Source organism: Stomoxys calcitrans, chromosome 4, assembly GCF_963082655.1.
Source record: "Stomoxys calcitrans chromosome 4, idStoCalc2.1, whole genome shotgun sequence".
NCBI classification, from domain to species: Eukaryota; Metazoa; Arthropoda; class Insecta; order Diptera; family Muscidae; genus Stomoxys; species Stomoxys calcitrans.
In genome coordinates, this window is record NC_081555.1 from 49,642,388 (window position 1) to 49,665,062 (window position 22,675).

Below are 22,675 nucleotides of genomic sequence, written 5' to 3' on the forward strand. Positions count from 1 at the left end.
GGAGTATAGTCGCGTTTTTGCAGAATAGGTGCGGCAAATGACAGCATGTGTAGAAGATGATTAAACTTTGGGACTTTTCCTATGTCAATTTTCGGCTTTCGCGGCTAACAAGCGATGGCACACTTAAACCATCTTGGGACAAAGAATGGTGACCCATTATATTTTTATTGCGCACAATAACCCGATTGCTGGTTAAGGCGCAGGGCGGTTTATTATTCAAATCCTATTTATCAATCTGACCTAGGTTAGGTTAAAGTGGCAGTTTGCCATCAGACTCGCTTAGACGTTTAATCCCCTGCTTGGCTGTCTGAGAAGATAATTATGTCCGACGTCGTTATGACATTATATCTCAGCCATTCCACCAATTCTTTAATTGCAAAAATCTCCGCTTGATACTCACTATAGTGGTGAGGGATATTGTAGTTCCAGGGATATTTTAGTTCCAACCGGTTTAATCAGGAATAGTGGCACAATACTTTTTATCAAAAAGCGGCTCAGGCAGTATTTAATACACACTGCCTGGAACATTGGACATTGTATCAAGGATAACACAGGGTCCGTAGCCACCACATGACCAAAAAGAAAGCTCCCTTAGCCTCACGGCAGTGGTTGCATCAGATAGTGTCGTTCTCAGTGCGGCAATGATGCACAAACAAGCCATGATGACTTACCTATCCGCAGTAAATACCCAGTGCATGACCTAAAAATATTTATTCTTGAATGCCCCAATTCCATCTAAACATATCTGTACGTCTGTCGAAATCATGATGGAATTGGAAGGAATAAAGCTAGCAGCTTAAAATTTTTTCACAAATGTTTCTTATTGATGTAGGTTTAAGGATATAACTTCGATATATTCAATCCTCCAAATTGAGGTCTTAAGCTTCTGCAATACTTTGGCACTTTGTAGATTGAAAGACTTTGGTTAGATTGAAAAGAGTGTGCGGACATCAGCCTGTCCAATGCCATTCTACACTTATATCTTTTGAAACTGTCTCTAAGTACAACCCTTATAGGCCGTTTGATATTAACCCGCTGTATAATCCTATATTCCCATGGTCTTGATACTTTATAACCTTTACAATAGGATTGGGGTACAATAACTTTGTTCTTCAATTTCTAACACCTCGAAATAAAGGGTGGTTATATTTTGAGGCCCGATGTTGAATGTAAACCACACCTAAATTTTCGGAGTCATTCAATTTGAACCATGGATCCAACAACGCGTTTAAGATATTCAAAATCATCATCGGCCCTTAAAGCTTAACCACCCTGTATATTATTGACTAATACAATTTAAAGTCGATATGTCCTCCGCACGCTAAAAGATCTTAAAATTTTGTACACATACTTCTTATTGTTGTAAAGGGTGATTTTTTAGTATTATATTTTTGGCTGCACTGGTTTAAACAGCTCACACACGTTTCGCGTTTTGTTTAACCATGAATCGTCTAACAAACAAACAACGCTTGTAAGTTATTGACTTTTATTATCAAAATGTGTGCTCTGTTAAGAAAGTTAATCATGCGCAAATTTTTTCTCATATTTGGCTCAATGGGTACGTAAATAGACTGATTTATCGATTTTAGAGTGAAGATCAGCCAAAAGCATTGTAAGCGCTACCAATGCATCCAAAAACAGTCACAATTTAGTGCGGTTTATGGGCTAGTGGTATCATTGGACCGTTCTTCTTCAAAGATGATGGGAATCGTAACGTAACTGTGAATGGTGAGCGCTATTGTGAGATGATATCCAACTTTTTTTGCACAAAAACAAGATTATGACTTAAAAAAATCACCTTTTAGATAGATTGGTATTGTAAATTAATTTTTGCAAAATGGCTTCAATTAGGAGTTCCAACACCATGCCAAGAATGGTCCTCACCAATCCTTAATGTGATATGGTGCTCAAATAAATCGATCTCCTTATTTGAAAGATCAATTCTTATTCATCTTAGCTTAAAGTCAAGTATGGTTCGAACATGCTCCCATATCAGTGGGTTTTCGAAACCTGGACAATTGTTCTCAGACATGTATGCCTTTTTAGTTTATTTACCATCAGAGGGTATTCAAAGTTCCGCCCGATATAATTTTGTTTCTTGATTTGTTTTGCAGCTTACCAAGTGAACCTGATGGCATTTACTGTAAAAGGCAAACCCAATGTATACTCGTATCTTTGTTAGTTGCTTTCTGAAAATAGAAATGTTTAAAAATGTGTTAGTTTCCCAATAATAAATGTTTTTATCTTTGTTTTCTTGTAGTTATCAATTGTTGTTTGTACGCCAATCATTAATTTCAGTTTTAATAAAATTGTTAGACCAAAGGAGCTCATTTCAGTATCATACGGTATTGATAGTATAGCAATACCATATGTTTTCTCAGCAATACCACATAGTATGGATGTATTACAAAATGGATAGTACCACTTGGTACTAGCCTTATTGCCGAACTGGTATTGCTATTAATACCAAACAGTTATTGGTTTTACTACCAATCTAGTTATCATTTGAATATTCCACACACTAATAAACCAAAATAAAATACCATTGAAAATAATTTTAATTTAATTTAAATTATTTTTTTTTCCAAGCCATGCATAGCAAGTCTGCAATCAGTAGCAATACGCCGCATGAAGGAGAGATATCGAAAGAAAATGGGAGAGGAGAAATGTCTACTCTGCAGAAAGAAGAAAAGAAATGGGCAGACGTGAGTATGATCGAATTGAGATGCACTGGAGTGTGAATAAAGTCCGGAAATTGTAAAAAGGAATCAAACGTCAAAGTGATGGCTTTGAAGCAGGCACGTCCTCCCACAGAGAAAAAGAAGGAAATTTGGTAAATGATTCAGATAGTGTGCTTGGAATATGGATAGAAACAATTTCCCAGCTGCTCGTGTCCGACGATGGCTGCGAACAGAATAACGCAGAACCAATACTTGATGATGGTATAGATTGTTTACCTCCTAGTCCGCATGAGTTCAAAGTAGCAGTGACCCGACTAAAGGTGACACGCTGATGGGACGTATGCGTTAGCTCGTCTGCTCGATCTATCTAGAAGAACACATACGCTATTATTGGAACCTCAGCGAACTACGTCCCGTACACAAGAAAAGAGACAAGACGGAATGTGCCAACTAGGGAGGAATGAGTCTCCTCCCCATGGCGTACAAGATACTCTCCATTGCAGTGTATAAAAGATTAAAACCTAAAGTCAGTGAGATAACGGGGCCCTATTAATGCAGCTTAAAACCTGGGGAATCCTCCATAGACCAGATATTCAATCTGCGCCAAATCCTGGAAAATACTCGTGAAGGACAGGTTAACCATCTTACCATCTATTCGTTGACTCCTTTGTCGCTTTCGATAGCCCTATAGGTTCTAAGGTTTTTTAAGCCATGCTTTAGTTTGATAAGAATAGGAAAGAATTTCTCCGAACCATTCAATGCCAAACGAGATTTCAGACAAGGAGACAGCCTATGATGTGATCTATTTAATAACCTGCTGGAGAAAATTATACGTGATGCAGATGTAAAAAGATATGGCACACTACTCACTAGGGAAAAAATGCTACTCGCCTATACCGATGACATCGGATATCATGGGTCGGTCACCGGAAGTAATAACTGCAGCCTTTGAGAGAATCGAAAGAGGATACTTTAAAGTAAGTCTGGCAGTAAATGGAGTTAACAAAATAAGATCTATACGTTTCGCCACCCAGATCGAGGTCTCTCCAAAACATGCATTCTGAACGCATCAACCGCTTCTTCAGGTGTCGAAAAAGTTGACCTCTCATTTTATTTCTTTGGTGCCAAAGGATTATATGGCTGGATGACTCATAAAATCGATGTTTTGAGTGCTCAAAATTGCAGTTATTTAAGCCGATGTGCGAGAGCTCGCATTGTCGTGGTGAAGAGTGATCCGTCTTTGGCGGTTGGTTTGGTTGGTTGGTTGTGTGGGTTGGTTTTCCAGATTTCTTGAAACACAGATGGCAAAAAAATAGTTGTGTACAACTCAAAATTGACTGTTCTACGTTGTTCTAGTGGTACGATTGCGACATGTCCAGTTCTTCCGAAAAAACAGGCGATCATTTGCTTGGAAGTGCTTCGGGTGCGAACAATTTTTGTTGGATTACGGGTAAATCTACGATTCATCACCTGTCACGATGTCTTAGACGTGTTTTGGAAGCAGCGCGATCGTATTTTTGGAGCATTTCTTTCGACTAATCGACACGAACCTTTTTTTTTTGAGAGATTGACAAATTGTGTGGGATTCAACACGAACAAATTTTTTTTGACGGTCAAATGCTCATGCAAAATTGAATGTATGCTGGTCCCACTAATGTCTAAGGTTGTCTCAATCTCACGATAGGTCACATGACGATCTTGCAATATCAGTTGGCATACAGCATCAATGGATTTCGGAACAACAACTGATTTTGGACGACCTGCACCGAATTCGTTTTGAAGTGAACTACGACCTCGGTTGGAGCTTGAAAAAATTGAATTAAGTTCATCCACGTCGAAAGTTGGAAAAAATAATCGTGCGAAAATGTTCGCAATTCAATTCTATTTTTTGGGCGAGATGAATCTTTTAAGTTACTGTAAATAACACAAATAGCGCTCGTATGTGAAAACTTTCTGAATACGTATCACCTCAAAAATGTCAAGCTTTACGATACAGCTGTCAACTGGCAGATTGCAACACAAGGGTTGTCCAATATGAAAGGCAAGCCTCGTATCTGCTTTTGTGTGATATGGAATCAGATATGATATGGAAATCCGAAAGAGTTCCACATAAGGTAAGGTTGAAAAGAGGATGCGGATATTAATCCATCACATGCCACTATGAACATACACCTAAGCCATCGTGGCATGGGGCGGAAAAAAATCTGAACCCACTTTTATCATTCCACATGTTTAAACCGACCGCCATAGGATCTACCAATCTTGTCATTCCGTTTGTAACATCTCGAAATATTGATCTTCGACCCCATAAAAAGTATATATTCTGGAACGTCTCGACATTCTGAGTCGATCCTGCCATGTTCGTCCGTCTGTCGAAATCACGATAGCAGTCGAACGCGTAAAGCTAGCCGCTTGAAATTTTCACGGACACTTCCTATTGATGTAGGTCGTTGGTGATTTAAAATTGGCCATATCGGTTCAAATTTGGATATTGCCGCCATATAAACAGATCCCGCGATTTGACTTCTTGAGCCCTAGAAGCCTCACTTTTCATCCGATTTGGCTGACATTTGGAACAAAGACTTGAGTTATGACATTCAATATCTATGCCAAGTATGATCTGAATCAGTCTTTAAACAGATATAGCCCCCAATACGAACCAATCCCCGAATTTGACTTCTTGAGCCTCTAGAAGTCTCAATTTTCATCCGATTTGGCTAAAATTTGGAACAAATTTTATATGAGAACTATATCAGGTTATATACCGTACAAGACAGAGTTGTTGGAAGTTCTAACAAAACACTTCATGATCAATTTCAGCCAAATCGGACAAAAAATTCGGCTTGAAAAGGGCTCAAAAAGTTAAATCGGGAGATCAGTTTATATAGGAGCTTTATATCAGGTTATAGACCGATTCGGACCGTATTTCGCACAGTTGATAGAAGTCGTAAAAGAACACTACATTCAAAATTTCTGCCAAATCGGTCAAAAATTACGGCTTGTAAGGGCTCAAAAAGACAAATCGGGAGATCGGTTTATATGGGAGCTACATCTAAATCGTCTAAAACTCGTTTAATCGCTATCGTGATTTCGACATACGGACGGACGGACATGGTTCGATCGACTCAGAGCGTAGAGTCTAAAGAAGTAACATTGAAGTAACATTAAGAATAATGCAAATCTGAATATGATGATACAATACATTAATTAAGCATGATATGAACAAAAATTATTTATTATAAAGGGTGATTTTTTTGAGGTTAGGATTTTCATGCATTAGTATTTGACAGATCACGTGGGATTTCAGACATGGTGTCAAAGAGAAAGATGCTCAGTATGCTTTGACATTTCATCATGAATAGACTTACTAACGAGCAACGCTTGCAAATCATTGAATTTTATTACCAAAATCAGTGTTCGGTTCGAAATGTGTTCATTCACCGTAACGTTGCGTCCAACAGCATCTTTGAAAAAATACGGTCCAATGATTCCACCAGCGTACAAACCACACCAAACAGTGCATTTTTCGGGATGCATGGGCAGTTCTTGAACGGCTTCTGGTTGCTCTTCACTCCAAATGCGGCAATTTTGCTTATTTACGTAGCCATTCAACCAGAAATGAGCCTCATCGCTGAACAAAATTTGTCAAAATTTGAACACATTTCGAACCGAACACTGATTTTGGTAATAAAATTCAATGATTTGCAAGCGTTGCTCGTTAGTAAGTCTATTCATGATGAAATGTCAAAGCATACTGAGCATCTTTCTCTTTGACACCATGTCTGAAATCCCACGTGATCTGTCAAATACTAATGCATAAAAATCCTAACCTCAAAAAAATCACCCTTTATAAGCCCCTTTAACCAGCGTGTCTAGCATTGAGTACAAAGCTCAAATTTCAGATGCAATCCCCATATAAGCCGATCCAGGAGATTGCTTACTTTTCCCGACCATATCAGAATCATAGAGAGGACTTTCGAACTACAAGCAACAATACACACATATAATAAATCCACATCGTATGTAAGCTACAACTCTCGAGTCATTGTAAGTAGAAAATCTCCTTAGTCGTGACGGCTTAGGTGTTGCAATTGAATTTAATACATTGCATTTCAATGGATTTGTAATTTTTTTTTAAATATCTATTAAGTATGAAGTCATATTTATTTTTATGAAATAAATTAAATAAACTCACCCTCACACTACCAGGGAAATGGGAGAGGGATTTTAGTATTACATTTCATTTGAAGCTCGTATTAGTGGAAGTGTATCCATTCATGAGTTAGCACGCCCGTATAAGCAAGATAAATTGTACTTAAACTGCAAACAAGCATAACAAATATTTGTATTTTCCATATGCCGCAATTTGCGGTATATTGAAAGTTTTCTTTGCTCATTCAATTAGAAAATTTGTGTTTTTTGGAGGACATGTTTGGTGTTTTCGAGGTTATCTAAAACCTGGCATAAGGCACAATATCCGTATAACCTAATGCTACATATCTTCTTTGCGGTTATAGATCAGTTGTAGAGATTAGTGATCTATAGTTCGATAAAGTTTAAAGTCACTAGGATTGGGTGCCCAAGAAGGGGCTTAGAAGAGGAGTATTTTAACTCGTGCCATGATAGCAGTCGATTTGGTGTACGGAATAGCTCAGTATTAGGTTGAAAAGAGGGTGCAGATAATAATCTGTCCCATGCCAATATTGACATAAACCTAAGCCAGTAATCGGCTTGTTGTGCCCTCTTAAAACTATAAAATAACCTCTAAAAAAGAAAATTTTAAGTTAGGAATTCCGTGTTACTTACAAAATCCTTCATTGCTTTCAATACAACTCCCCCTAAGTTGGTTCATATCAGGTATTGTGTCTCCACCTAAGTGCCGGTATCTATTAAACGCGAAAGCCGGGCATTATCTTCCCCGCATGCCCTACACATGCTATCACTTGCAGCACCGATTTTACATAAGTGAGCTAGTAGTCCTATGTGTCCCATTATGATACCAATAGCTATACTGACCTTCTTCTTGCTTCCTTTCAGTAATAGCCTCGTCTTCTCACGATCTGGATCCCCCCATAGGATTTTTTCCGTCCTACCGACCGTTTCGCTGTTCTACAAGCGATGTACACACTCGACGTCCTCGCGTTAGCAGCACACCACTTCACGCATTCCGTGATCGCCCGGGTCTCCGCCTGTAGGACCCTATTATGGTCAGGCAGTCTAAAACTGATATCAGTCCCTTGTTTCTCAATGTAAACCCCGAGGCCCACTCTGTCCTTCAGCTTTGATCCATCCATGTAACATGATTTTCCAGATGGCAATACTAGGGTTGCGTCAATCCAAGACTTTGCCGATGGCAGCAGTGCCTCGCACTCGACTTAAGTATTATGTAAGTACCAAACATTTTCAATGGGCTATGGGTTCCTTAACTGTTCTGAATATGTAATTACTTTACTTTTACTTTAATTGGCTATGACAGAACATTTGGTTCACTAGCCGAACGTAGAATACCATTCCAAGCGCCTCGATCTTTTGGGTGGGTTTCAAGGTGCGTCCAAACATTTGAACTTACCATCGGGCTTTTGGTCGTCCCGGTTTGCGGTTGGTAGATAAAGTTGCTGACTATCTCAAAGTTGTGGTTCCCAACTTTCTCCATATTCTTTATCTGCTCGGTTGTACAAGGCTTTTTGGGAGTTGAAACCATCCATTTCGTCTTATCTCCATTTATTGACAGACCGATTTTCACTGACTCTCTTTCGATTCTTTCAAAGCCTGCAGTTACTACTCCCGGTAACCGACCTATGATATCGATATCGTCGGCACAGGTGGGTAGCATTCGCTCCCTTGTGAGTAATGTACCACATCTATTCATATCTGCATCTCGTATTATCTTCTCCAACGGGATATGATAGAGATCACACGATAGACTGTCTCCTTGTCTGAAACCTCATTAGGTATTGAATTTTCGATGAGATTCTTTCCTATTCTTACCGAGGAGCGTGTATCAGTAAATGTCACCCTCCAGAGTCTTATTTATTTTGCAGATATACCAAACTCAGACATGGCTAGAAATACCTTTGAACGTAAAGGGGTATCGAAAACGGCTTTGTAGTCAACAAAGAGATGGTAGGTGTTGGTTTGTCCTTCTCGGGTCTTTTCCAGGATTTGACGCAGTGTGAATATCTGGTCTATAGTAGATTCGACAGGTCTAAAGCCGACTTTGGGTTTTAATCTTTCATACAGTGCCCTCGAGAGTATCTTGTATGCGATGGGGAGGAGACTTTCATGAGTATGGGAGAAAGTAGGCTTAGGTTCCAATCATCGCGTATGCGTTTTTCTAGCCCGATCTAGCAGGCGAGCTGATACATTCGCTTTATCAGCGTGTCACCTCCGGTCTTAAATAGTTCAGCGGACAACCGCCGGCTCTTGCTGCCTTGTTGATCTTCAGTCGGGTCACTAGTACTTGGACCTCATTCTGACTAGGAAGTAAACATTCTTTACCATTATCATAGATTGGTTCTGCGGTATCCTCTTCGTCGCCAACTTCGGACAATAGCAATTGGGTAAAATGTTCTTTTCATATCCTCAGCACACTTTCTTTATTAGTTACCAGATTTCCTCCTGGTGCCTACACCAAGGCCATCGGTTTGATGTTTAATTCTTTGGTAGAATTTCCGGACTTCTTTCTGACTCATGTACATCTCAATTCGGTCACACTCAATTCTTTCCATTTCATTTTGCTATCTGCGGAATAGACGTTTCTCCTCTCTCCTTTTCTCCCGATATCTCTGCTTCATCTACGCGTTGCTACTTATTGCCGGGTTGCTCTGCATGCCGCATTCTTGGCTTCAGTAGCATCTCGACATTCTTGGTCGTACCATGGATTTCTTGGGGGAGGCTTCCGGTACCCAAGTACGGATTTGGCGGCATTTTCTATGGTTTGCTATTGTTCCATTATGTCATCGGAACAAGGAGTGCTTTCATCAAGCAGTTGGCTTAGTCGAGTGGAGTATGTCATTGCCAACTGTTGTGTTTGCAGCTTTTCAATGTCCAGATTGCGTACAGTATCAGATTGTACTTTTCTCGCCATGCTCAAACGGGTGCAAAGGTTATGTTTCGAATCTTTATTCGCTCCACGAATCGATCGTACATCTACATGTGGCGTACACGCTGTCATGTGGCGTTGTGAATATTTTTATGTTGAAATCTGATGCTGCTATTTTCATGTTCTTTGCCGCGGCGAAATCTATTAGCCTGAACCCATTAGCGAACGTTTTCTCGTGGACGGTAAACTTTCCGACTGTTGAAACAAAGATGTCTTCCTTCCTATCTTCTCATTAAAATCACCCAAAGGAATTTTGTATCATGGACGCTCGTAGAAAATATCATTGGTCTGCTTGTCCTTGTTTTCCGCCGGAGAATGGGCACAAATAAAGCTGATGTTAAAGAGCTTGGATCTTATGCTGATTGTGGCTAGACTCTCATCCACCGGAGTAGAGCCAAAGATAAGGTGTTTCAGTCTCCGACTAACCACAAAACCACAGCCAAATTCATGCCACGTGTTATGGCAGCTATAGTATAGTACGTCACCGTTTGGTGTTGTTGTAACGCCTCTCCCGGTCCATCGTACTTCATGTAATTCGGTAATAACTACCTTATACTTCTCCAATACATCCGCCAGCTGGTATACTGCACCTTCTCTATAAAAAGTGCGGACGTTCCAGGTGCAGATCCGCAAACCAGGGTCCTTTTTTCGTTTGCGTGGGTCGTCAACGTTAGAGGGCCCGTTTTCACCATTCTTTTGTTTCTCACAGTGATTATTATAGTTTCTCGCGGACGGGTTACTGGCCCAGCGCCCCTACCACATTGGTTTTGTTGGATGGCACATGTATCCTTCGTTGTTGGGTGTCGCTTGCTTCAAGATCTGACGCTCGTCTCCAGCCGCCCCTAACCTGGGAAAATATATTGATGTTGGCCGTTGGTTGTTTGAAGGCGCCAAAAATTCGCCTGTCATCACGAGTATTATTGGCACTCAGTATTTAAGTAAGAGCCAATGCCACCTGACCCCTCACTGAGACTCTCCTCTCAAAATCACTGACTGCCGGAGGCCGCATTTGCAGCTACTTTGCATAAAAACAAACACCCGTAGCTTTCAGCTAAGCTTCCCGTGTCGGAGCTCAAAGTTCCAGCTTGTGTGGTGCTCATAGTTATGCCGTGTCAGCCGTGAATTTGTACTTAGAAGTTACAAGTAAAAGCGTGCTAACTTCGACCGGGCCGAATCTTAAGAACCCACCACCATGGATTCTGCTTAAATATATACAAAATAAATTTAGTTGAGGGGCATAATCTTATTCTACATACCAAACTTTTCTCAAACCAGCAAAATTTAAAACTTCTGGGAACCGAACAAGGATCATCGAGAGACCGGTTTACATGGGAACTATATCAGAGTATAGACTGGTTTGTATTTTATTTGGCACACTCAAGATGTCAAATCGGGAGATCGGTTTATATGGGAGCTATATCAGGTTACAGACCGGTTTTAACCGTACTTGGCAAAGTGTTGTTAAAAGTCATTACAAAGTCATGCTCACTTTCAGCCAAATCGGAATTTCAGCTTGTAAGGGCTCAAAAAGTCAAATTGGGAGATCGGTTTACATGGGAGCTATATCATGTAATAGAACGATTTGAACAGTACTTAACACAATCGTTGAAAGTCTTAGCAGAAAGTCTTTGCAATTCCCAACGACCTACATCAACTTTAAGTATCTGTGCCAAATTTCAAGCGGCTAGCTGTATGCATTCGTTCGTTAACGTGATTTTTACGGACTGTCATGGCTAGATCGACTCAGAATGTCGAGACGATCAAGAACATCGGTAAGAAGTATCTTTTTTCGTTTAGACGCTATACACGGTGCGCCTGAACCAACTTTAAATAAATATATTTTACACCTGGAAAATTATTTCAGACTCTGAGAGGTTTTTCAATTTGAGTGTTCGTTTTCAAAAAAAAAATTGTATCGTACTTCTTGAGCACGAATTTTCAAAGTGGATTTATTTAAAAATCTTTCCACAGATTTATTATTTTTCGTTTTTTTTTTTTTCTTCTATGAACATTGAAGTCTCAGAAGCTCAAATAATTTTCCAGGTGTAAGACTTTTTTTATTTATTTTAGGTGTATACTGACTGAAGGCCACCGTAGCACAGAGGTTAGCATGCCCACCTATGACGTTGAACTTATGGATTCGGATCCTGGCGAGAGATCAGAGAAGGTCAGAGAAAATTTTAAAGCGGTGGTTATCTCATCCTTATGCTTGCGACGTTTGTAAGGTAATTTGCCATGTAAAAACTTCTCCCCAAAGAGATATCGGTATAGAAATGGAGATCCCTTGTCATTGAGCTTAAACATGAATTGGACAGCAGTCGGTGAAATGTGAGAAGTTTTCCCCTGTTCCTTAATGGAAAGTTAATGGGCAAATTTGCATTTGCTATACTGATTTGACCAGACGGACAAAATGACGGACGGACATTCCTAAATCGTCAAAAAATTACGATCAAAAATTTTTAGAGTCACAGATAAATATTTCGTGTTGTTATCAAATGAAATGACTTACGGTAAGTATACCCCCCACCAAGGGATGAGAGTTCCTGGGAGTTAGATAATACCTTTAAGCTTTCCGTTATAAGCAGCAGAGTTTGGTAAAGTAACTTCATCTAGCCGTCAGAATCTGAAGAATTGCTGCTCTCCTACGTCTTGTCATGAAAGGCTTCGCATTCACCTTTGACCTATGCATTCAAGGCCTCGATCTATCGTTTCCACTTGCCTCAGCCACCACAAGACACCTCAGAGAAGGCGTTACCTTAAAGGGCGTTACTCAGAGAAGACAAAGGCATTCTTTTTCTTATATTTCAAGACTATCCACGTATTCACTGTTATGGCTGTTTTGCCCAAAAGGTCAACCATAAATCACTCGTTTATACTATTCCACCTTACACACTTTGACATCGCCCGAATTTCCGCCTGCAGAACAGTGTTATGGCCATACCAGGCCTATCCCGCCGGGTTTCCTCGGGTAATCCCGATTATTCATTGATAGTATAACCGGTGGCCACCGTAGCGCAGAGGTTAGCATGTCCGCCTATGACGCTGAACGCCTGGGTTCGAATCCTGACGAGACCATCAGAGCAAATTTTCAACGGTGGTTTTCCCCATCCATGCCATGTAAAACTTCACTCCACAGAGGTGTCGCACTGCGGCACGCCGTTTAGACTCGGCTATAAAAGGAGGCCCCTTTATCATTGAGCTTAAACTTTAATCGGACTGCACTCATTGATATGTGAGAAGTTTGCCCCTGTTCCTTAGTGGAATGTTCATGGGCAAAATTTGCAGTATAATCGGTTCGTGTCTTCTATCCATTATCAAATAGCCTTAAATCTCATAGCCGCAGAGAATGTCTATTAAATTGTCTCAAAATAGTCTTCGGTCTCCAAGTTTTTTTTATTAATTTTATTTCTATTACAACTGAGTATAAAGCTCATCTAGTAATTTTACAATATTTGTATGTTCTGCTTAGTACTAATACTTCTCATTAGTAAGCGCAATAGTTGAGAAGTAATTTGACAATTACGCTCCAATTTTTATGATTTGCTTAAAATTAGTTGACCAAATCTAACGGAACAATCCTCTGCAGCCTTCTTGTGGTGGAATAGTTGTTGTAAATATCTTTCAGATCCGAGTTTTCATGCGTGTTTAATTTATCTCCATACAATGGTTTTGATTTTGAGATCTTTATGAAGATCACTTAACTATGGTGCGAAGTATTTGGTTCTGAGTTTTCTGAATTCGGTTAATTTCGTCTGGCTGCACAGCCCCAAAGTTGTATGCCATAACACCATATTGACTTTATGATTTGATTGTAACGAAGTAATTTGTTTTCTGTAGAAACTCAGTTGTCTGTGAGAATGCAGCAGATTTGACTGAATTTTATTTTAATTTCCTTATTTTTATACCCTCCACCTTAGGATGTGGGTATACTAATTTCGTCATTCTGTTTGTAGCTACTCGAAATATTCGTCTGGGACCCCATAAAGTATATATATTCTTGATCGTCGTGAGATTTTATATCGATCTAGCCATGTCCGTCCGTCCGTCTGTCCGTCTGTCTGTCGAAAGCACGCTTACTTCCGAAGGAGTAAAGCTATCCGCTTGAAATTTTGTACAAATACTTCTTATTAGTGTAGGTCGGTTGGTATTGTAAATGGGCCATATCGGTCCATGTTTTGATATAGCTGCCATATAAACCGATCTTGGGTCTTGATTCTTGATCCTCTAGAGTGCGCAATTCTTATCCGATTGGAATGAAATTTTGCACGACGTGTTTTGTTATGATATCCAACAACTGTGCCAAGTGTGGTTCAAATCGGTCTATAACCTGATATAGCTGCCATATTAACCGATCTTGGTTCTTGATTTCTTGGGCCTCTAGAGTGCGCAATTCTTATCCGATTTGCATGAAATTTTGCACGACGTATTTTGTTATGATATCCAATAACTGTGCCAAGTATGGTTCAAATCGGTCCTTAACCTGATATAGCTGTCATATAAACCGATCTTGGGTCTTGACTTCTTGAGCTTCTAAAGGGCGCAATTCTTTTCCGATTTGAAAGAGTTTATGCACGAAGTATTTTGTTATGATATCCAATAACTGTGCCAAGTTTGGCTCAAATCGCTTCCTAACCTGATAAAGCCGTCATATTAACAGATCTGGGGACTTGACTTCTTGAGCTACTAGAGGGCGTAATTCCTATCTGATTTGGCTGAAATTTTGCACGACGTATTTTATGCTTACTTTCAACAACTGTGTCAAATAAGGTTCAAATCAGTTCATAAAATGATATAGCTGCCATGTAAACCGATCTGAGATCTTGACTTCTTGAGCCTCTAGAGGGCGCAATTCTCATCCGCTTTGGCTGAAATTTTGCACGTGGTGTTTTGGTATCACTTGCAACAACTGTGTTAAGTATGATTTAAATCGGTTCATAATCTGGTATAGCTGTCATATGAACCGATCTTGGATCTTGACTTCTTGAGCCTCTAGAGGGCGCAATTCTTATCCGATTGGAATGAAATTTTACACAACGTGTTTTGTTATGATATCCCACAACTGTGTCTAGTATGGTTCAAATCGGTATATAACCTAATATAGCTGTCATATAAACCGATCTGGGATCTCCAATTCTAGAGCCTCTAGAAGGCGCAATTATCATCCGATATGGCTGAAATTTTGTACAACGGCTTCTCTCGTGACCTTCAACATATGTGTTTTACATGGTCTGAATCGATTTATAGCTTGATACAGCTCCCATAGAAACCTAGCTCCCGATTTTGCTTCTTGAGCCCTTACAAGGCGCAATTCTTATCCGAATGAACTGAAATATTACTCAATGACTTCTACAATGTTCAGCATTCATTTATGGTCCGAATTGATATAGCTCCCATAGCATAACAGTTCTTATTCAATATTCTTTGTTTGCCTAAAAAGAGATACCGCGTATAGAACACGTCAAATGCGATCCATGGTGGAGGGTATATAAGATTCGGCCCGGCCGAACTTAGCACGCACTTACTTGTTTCTGATGTTCTCTTCAGGATTTGAACCCAGGCTTTCAGCGTCATAGGCGGACATGCTAACCTTTGCACTACGGCGGCCTCCGTTCTCTTAGTAGACGTGGTCATTCTATGAACCTATTATAATGTCCTTATATTGCACTTCTTCTCAATCGCTGTACATCATACACTTGATAACAGTTTGTTCTCAAGGTAGATGCAACGATATTTTCAGAACCTCCCGCATACATTTCCAAAGCTCTGCAACTATACTACAATAAACCTATATTTGCAATGTCTTTTTACTGACTTAAGTTTGTTTGCCCGCCAGCCGATACAAGTCACATTCGTTTATTTGATTTAAACCATTAAGCGATTGATTTGTTTACTGTGTTTGTGGTATATTAATTACCATTAGCGTGGTGCGATATAAATTCATATTGTTCATAAAGTTTTTAACATTTCAAATTAATTTTATCTAAAAAACAATTAGTCTGCGGCGATAGGTTTGTTGAAAAATAACAGCGACGACCGGCAAAGCGACGACCGTGTCAAAACAGTGTTAAAAAGCGTAAAGAATTCGCGCTAGAATTCAGCCAGCGAGTCCGTCTTCGATTTGCATAAAATTATTCGCAGTTCATGCGACACAAAAAACAAAGCGCCCCAGCCAATCGAAGTAAAGCCAGGTTGAGCCCCCAAGTTGACAAATTACACACTTACACAGTCGCGATGTCATGTAAACAGGGTTCGCTAATGTAAAAATTAGCCAACGATTGCTAATGCGGCGGCATATTTACGTTTAAAATGCTAATTAGATGTGCTACCACCACTACCGCCTCCAACACCACCACCACCAGCACCACTACCACCACTATCACTATCGGCTGGGTCTTAATGTCAGGAAACTATTTGGAAAATTTAAATAAACTATTAATCATGGCGCTAAGAGGTGTTGTTTTAGAATTTGCAAAAAAAAAAATGAAATCTCAGAAGAATTGATTTGAAGATACGAGTACGTTACAACGCAATTATTGGGGAAAGATGTATGGTGAGTTATTGTTGTAATCATCTCCAATCTCCCAAGGTGAGATGGGCAACAAGTGTGTAGAAATATTCCTACGTTTTTGGGTTCAAGGTTTACTGTATCCAGCGTTATATTGAGTTGGCGCCTGTGCCGGCGACACTATTTTGTGAATATGTTGTCGTTAGAAACGACGCAGGTGTTGTCATCGCCAACCAGCAAGTGTGCGCTTAAGACTAACAATAATGGTATGATAGGAAGGCAGTACGTATTATAACTGGATTGGTATGGTTCTCTAATGAACTTGTTCAATTCAATGGGTCACTTAAAAGTAACAATTTGAACTAAATCTAATAAATCATGCTGTTTATTGGTCGAACTTATCAACTGTTGCAGATGTATTCGGACATTTTTCCCGGCTGTTGGTATCCGATAGTAGCGGCGAAGAGGGTACCCCAGAACCTAACCCAATATGACGGGCAAATAGAAGAGGTTGGGAACTATAAGAAAGACATTTGAAGGATCTCCTGATGGTAGGACATTTGCAAGTTGTCACACCATCAACCTCATCCCACGTAGGCCTGAGAGAATGCAGTAACATGGGTAGATATTAACATGATGATCAAGCGGATCACAAACAGCTGAATGTGCTAGAATCAATGCAGGGGCAAACAGCGACCGCTATGGTGGATTCCTGAACTGGTTGGTCTAAGAAATGATTGCTGAAAACTCTTCAATGGGGCCACCACACACTCGGACATTTATAAAACTGAGCTAAGGAAAAACAAGAAAGAGCTGAAAAAGGCTAAGAGCGTGCTAAATTCGCCCGGTTTGAATCTTATATACCCTCCACCATGTGTGGCATTTGTCGAGTTCTTTTCCCAGTGTCTCTTTTTTGGCAAACAAAGGAAAGGATAAAAGAAAAGAATTGCTATGCTATTGGAGCTATATCAAGTTATGGTTCGATTCGGACAATAATGGAATGAATATTGGAGACCACAGTAGAAGTCATTGTGTAAAATTTCAGTCAAATTGAATAAGGATTCGCCCTTTAGGGGGTCAAAAAGTAAAATAGGGAGATCGTTTTATAGGGGAGCTGTATTAGGTTATACACCGATTTAGACCATATTTGACACGTATGACACGTTGAAGTTCATGGGAAAAGCCGTTGTACAAAATTTCACATAAATCAGATAATAATTGCGCCCTATAGAGGCTCAAGAAGTCAAGATCCGAGATCGGTTTATATGGCAGCCCATACTTTGCACAGTTGCTAAAAGTCATAACGAAATACGTCGTGCAAAATTTCGTGCCAAAATCGGATAGGAATTGCGACTTCTAGAGGCTCAAGAAGTCAAGACCCCAGATCTGTACATATGACAGCTATATCAGGTAAAGCATCGATTTCACCTGTTCTTGGCACAGTTGTTGGAAATCGTAACAAAACACCTCATGCAAAATATCAGCCAAATCGGATGAAAATTGCGTTCTCTAGTGGCTCAAGAAGTCAAGATTCAAGATCGGTTTATATGGCAGCTATATCAGGTTATGCACCGATTGGAACCATACTTGGCACAGTTGTTGGAAGTCATGACTAAACACGTAGTGCAAAATTTCAGCGAAATCGGATAGGAGTCGCGCCTTCTAGAGGCTCAAGAAGTCAAGACCCCATATCGGTTTATATGACAGTTATATTACATCATGAACCGATTTCAACCGTACTTAGCATAGCCAAATCGGATATGAATTGGGCCCTCTAGAGACTCAAGAAGTCAGGACCCCAGATCGGTTTATATGACAGCTATATCAGGTTATGGACCGATATGGTCCATTTACAATCCCAACCGACCTACACCTGTAAGAAGTATTTGTGCAAAATTTCAAACGGCTAGCTTTACTCCTTCGAAAGTTAGCGTGCTTTCGACAGACAGACGGACGAACGGACGGACGTACATGGATACATCGACTTAAAATGTCATAACGATCAACAATATATATACTTTGTGTGGTCTGAGACGAGTATTTAGAGGAGTTACAAACAGAATGACGAAATTAGTGTACCCCCATCCTATGGTGGAGGGTATAATAAAACCTGGGTGGAAACGTGCAGCGCCGTGGAGGATATATCCGAAGCCTCTAAGCTACGGAAGATCCATGCCTCCAAACCTTTTAAATAAGGATACATTCAACATGCAGAGAATGTATGGTCAATATCTTCTGAGGAAACCATATACATTTACCGAGAAACTCTGCAACGAACAGCGTGCCGCCGGAAGAGGTTGTCACTGATTTGAGTTCGTCGGCATTGTTGAGGATATTGTATCAGAGTCGAGAATTCTTTGGACAATCAAAAGTTAAGAGAAATTTAAATCGCCAGGACGAAATTATGTGTCTTAGGTTGAGTTGGAAGCTATGATTGGTTTCCAGGCTAAGGGAGATATACTCTGCTTGCACAGCAGTCAAATTTATCTGTGTAATGGAGAGACTCGAATAAAGATTCTTGGAAATCGTTTGTCTCGGGAAGGTATCTGACTTCTATCAAGCGTGTATCAAGCGGAGATCCTTGCCGTTAACCAAACAGCCTGGTAGCCTTAAAATCTTATGGAAACTTATAGCCTGAAAACCTCATATGGCAATCTCAAAATCGTAAGCATGTGAAAATGAAATGAAGGAAGGAAGGAAGATTACGAGTAACTACTTCTGTAGAAGCTGTGAGGATGTCGTGTAAGTAAAGAACATCCGCTTGTTATGTGTTTTGAATTGGCAAGCAGAAGAAGTTCCATTTAAGTTCTTTGAGGATTTATCTGATTTATAGAATGTGAACAATCGCGAAAGCATGCGCTTTTCAAGCGATCAGGTTGGCTCAATGGTAGGAAATAGAATACATCTTCTCCAATTCTTGTGGTTTCACAATGAACTAAAATGTCTAAGTGAATCTGATTACAAGCCGGCAAGCTATTAGGATGACTCATAAGCCACGGCCCGAATTGTTATCATTGCGGGAGGTCTACTCTTTGTGAACAACATGGCGAACTCGGATGATGGAGAGATATGGTAGAGGTATTAGAGGCGTCTAGCCAGAGAAACCACTACTACATCCCATTTGTCCTCTTAGACACACTAGACGACAAAGACAATATTGAAGCATTTATTCGTGAGATACCGGCTGAAAAGTTGGAAAGATTATCCCAAAATTGGACTAAGCGGATGGACCATTAGAAGCGCAGTCAAGGTCAACATTTCCATGAAATAATCTTCAAATATTAAATAATATGACCCGTACTTCGATTCAAATAAAGATTTCATGCATTTTTATACCCACCACCATTGGATGGGGGTACACTAATCTATTCATTCCTCGAAATATTGATCTGGGACCCCATAAAGTATATATATATTCTGGATCGTCTCGACATTCTTATTCAATATAGCCATGTCCATCCGTCCGACCGTCTGTCGAAATCATGATAGCAGTCGAACGCGTAAAGCTAGTCGCTTAAAATTTTGTACAGATACTTTATAGTGATGTAGGTCGTTGGGGATTGCAAATGGGCCATATCGGTTCAGATTTAGATATAGCTCCCATATAAACCAATCTCCCGATTTGTCTTCTTGAGGATTTCGCTGGAATTTTGAACAATATGTTATATTATAACTTCCATCAACTGTGTTAAGTACCGTCCAAATCGGTCCATAATCTGATATGCAAATTGCAAATTTTGCCCATGAACATTCCACAAAGGGGCAAACTTCTCACATATCAATGAGTGCAGTCCGATTCAAGTTTAAGCTCAATGATAAGGGCCTCCTTTTTATAAAGCCCAGTCCGAACAGCGTGCCGCAGTGCGACACCTCTTTGGAGAGACGTTTTTTATGGCATAGTACCTCATAAATGTTGCAAGCACTAGGAGGGGAAAACCAATTTTTTCTGATGGTCTCGCCAGGATTCGAACACAGGCGTTCAGCGTCATAGGCGGACATGCTCACCTCTGCGCTACGGTGGCCTCCCTATAATCTGATATAGCTCCCGTATAAACCGATCTCCCGATTTGGCTTCTTGAGCCCCTGGAAGCCGCAATTTTTTTCCGATTTGGCTGAAATTTTGCACATAGTGTTCCATTGTGACTCTCAACATCTGCGACAAGTACGGTCCAAATCGGTCTATAACCAGATGCAGCTCCCATATTTGGGTGGTGGGTTCCCAAGAATCGGCCCGGCCGAACTTTGCAAGCTTTTACTTGTTCCTAATTTTATGTGTTTTTTTTTTACTTTCCTATAGCTCTTAAAAAATCAAATAAATTTACCTAACAAATGTCGCCTTCATTAGCAGGGGAAGACTACTGCTGAAAATTTGTTTTAATGTTCTTGCCTGGATTCGAATCCAGGCGTTCAGCGTCGTAGGCGGTGATGAAAATGTGCGCTACAGTGGTCGATGGCCTATTCATGTTTACTTCCCGCAATTTCTTCAACGAATGAGAAAAAGTTCTTCTGCAGATAGAGTTGCAGATGGTGCCAAAGAGTTGGAATCAAGGCGCAGGTCTAAGCGCACACGCAATAAAGCTGATATAGATAAGCACTAGATCGAAGAAATGCTGAGCGGTTCCGAAGTGGATACTATGTGGAATTTACCCGGTACCAGTGACATCAAAAGAAACCAAGACACGTCGTGAGACCCACTCTTCAGACGTATAAACCATTATCGACTGTTGCCTTACATCGTTCATATGTAGATTCCTTTACACATGGAGAATTGCTCGTGTTTCTATTTTTTAAGGCCTAACCTACACAGGAAAAATATAGACCTATATTTGACCGATTAAACATGGCATGGATTTATAACAGTATTTTCGAACAAGGTGTTAGATGCTTTATTTAATTTTATACCCTCGAAATATTCGTCTGAGACCCCATAAAGTATATATATTCTTGATCGTCATGACATTTTATGTCGATCTAGCCCTGTACGTCCGTCTGTCCGTCCGTCCGTCTGTCTGTCGAAAGCGCGCTAACTTTCGAATGAGTAAAGCTAGCCGCTTGAAATTTTGCACAAATATTTTTTATTAGTGTAGGTCGGTTGGGATTGTAAATGGGCCAAATCAGTCCATGTTTTGATATAGCTGCCATATAAACCGATCATGGTTTTTGACTTCTTGAACCTCTAGAGGGCGCAATTCTCGTCCGATTTGACTGAAACTTTGCACGTGGTATTTTGGTATCACTTCTAACAACTGCGCTAAGTATGGTTTCAATCGGTCAATGGTTTGATACAGCTGACTTATAAACCGATCTTGGGTCTTGACTTCTTGACCCTCTAGAGGGCGCAATTCTCGTCCGATTTTATTTTGGTATCACTTCCAACAACTGTGTTAAGTATGATACAAATCGGTTTATAATCTGGTATAGCTGTCATATAAACCGATCTTGGATCTTGACTTCTTGAGCCGCTAGAGGGCGCAATTGTCATCCGATTTGGCTGAATGAGGTGTTTTGTTATGACTTCCAATAACTGTGCTAAATATGGCGCAAATCGATACATAACCTGATATAGCTGCCATGTAAACCGATCTGGGATCTTGACTTCTTGATCCTTTAGAGGGCGCAATTCTCTTCCGATTTGGATGAAATTTTGCACAACGCCTTCTCTCATGGCCTTCAACTTACGTGTCTTATATGGTCTGAATCGATCAATTGCTTGATATAGCTCCCATATAGACTGATCTCCCAAGGCGCAATTCTTATCAGAATGAACTGAAATATTACACAATGACTTCTACAATGTGCAGCATTCATTTATGTTCCGAATCGGACTATAACTTGATATAGCTCCAATAGCACAACATTTCTTATTTGTTTGCCTAAAAAGAGATACTGCGCATAGAACTTGACAAATGCGATCCATGGTGGAGGGTATATAAGATTCGGCCCGGCCGAACTTAGCGCTTTTACTTGTCTCTCTTAGTACTTTTACACTCATAGTTGTCTATATACAAATTTAATATTTTTTGTAACATACCAAGTGATTGCTAAAGAAGGCATGCGCTGAACGTATTTTTAATTGTTTGAATCAAATTCTTATTTAATAGTAAAAACTGTGTATTGAACAAGATTATAAAGGTGATTTTTTAAGAGCTAGCTAGTCCCACAAAAAATAGTCTAAATGCATTAAATCTCACGATCTAGGTGGCCAATTAACCGGTCTCGAAAGTGAAATAAAATGTTCACCGAACTCGCCTCTCAATAAGTCCATTGTTACGCGTGCTGTGTGGCATGTGGCACCGTCTTGTTGAAACCACAGGTCATGCAAGTCAAGCTCTTGCGTTTTGGGGAAAAAAACGTTGAATATCATCTCACGATAGCGCTCACCATTGA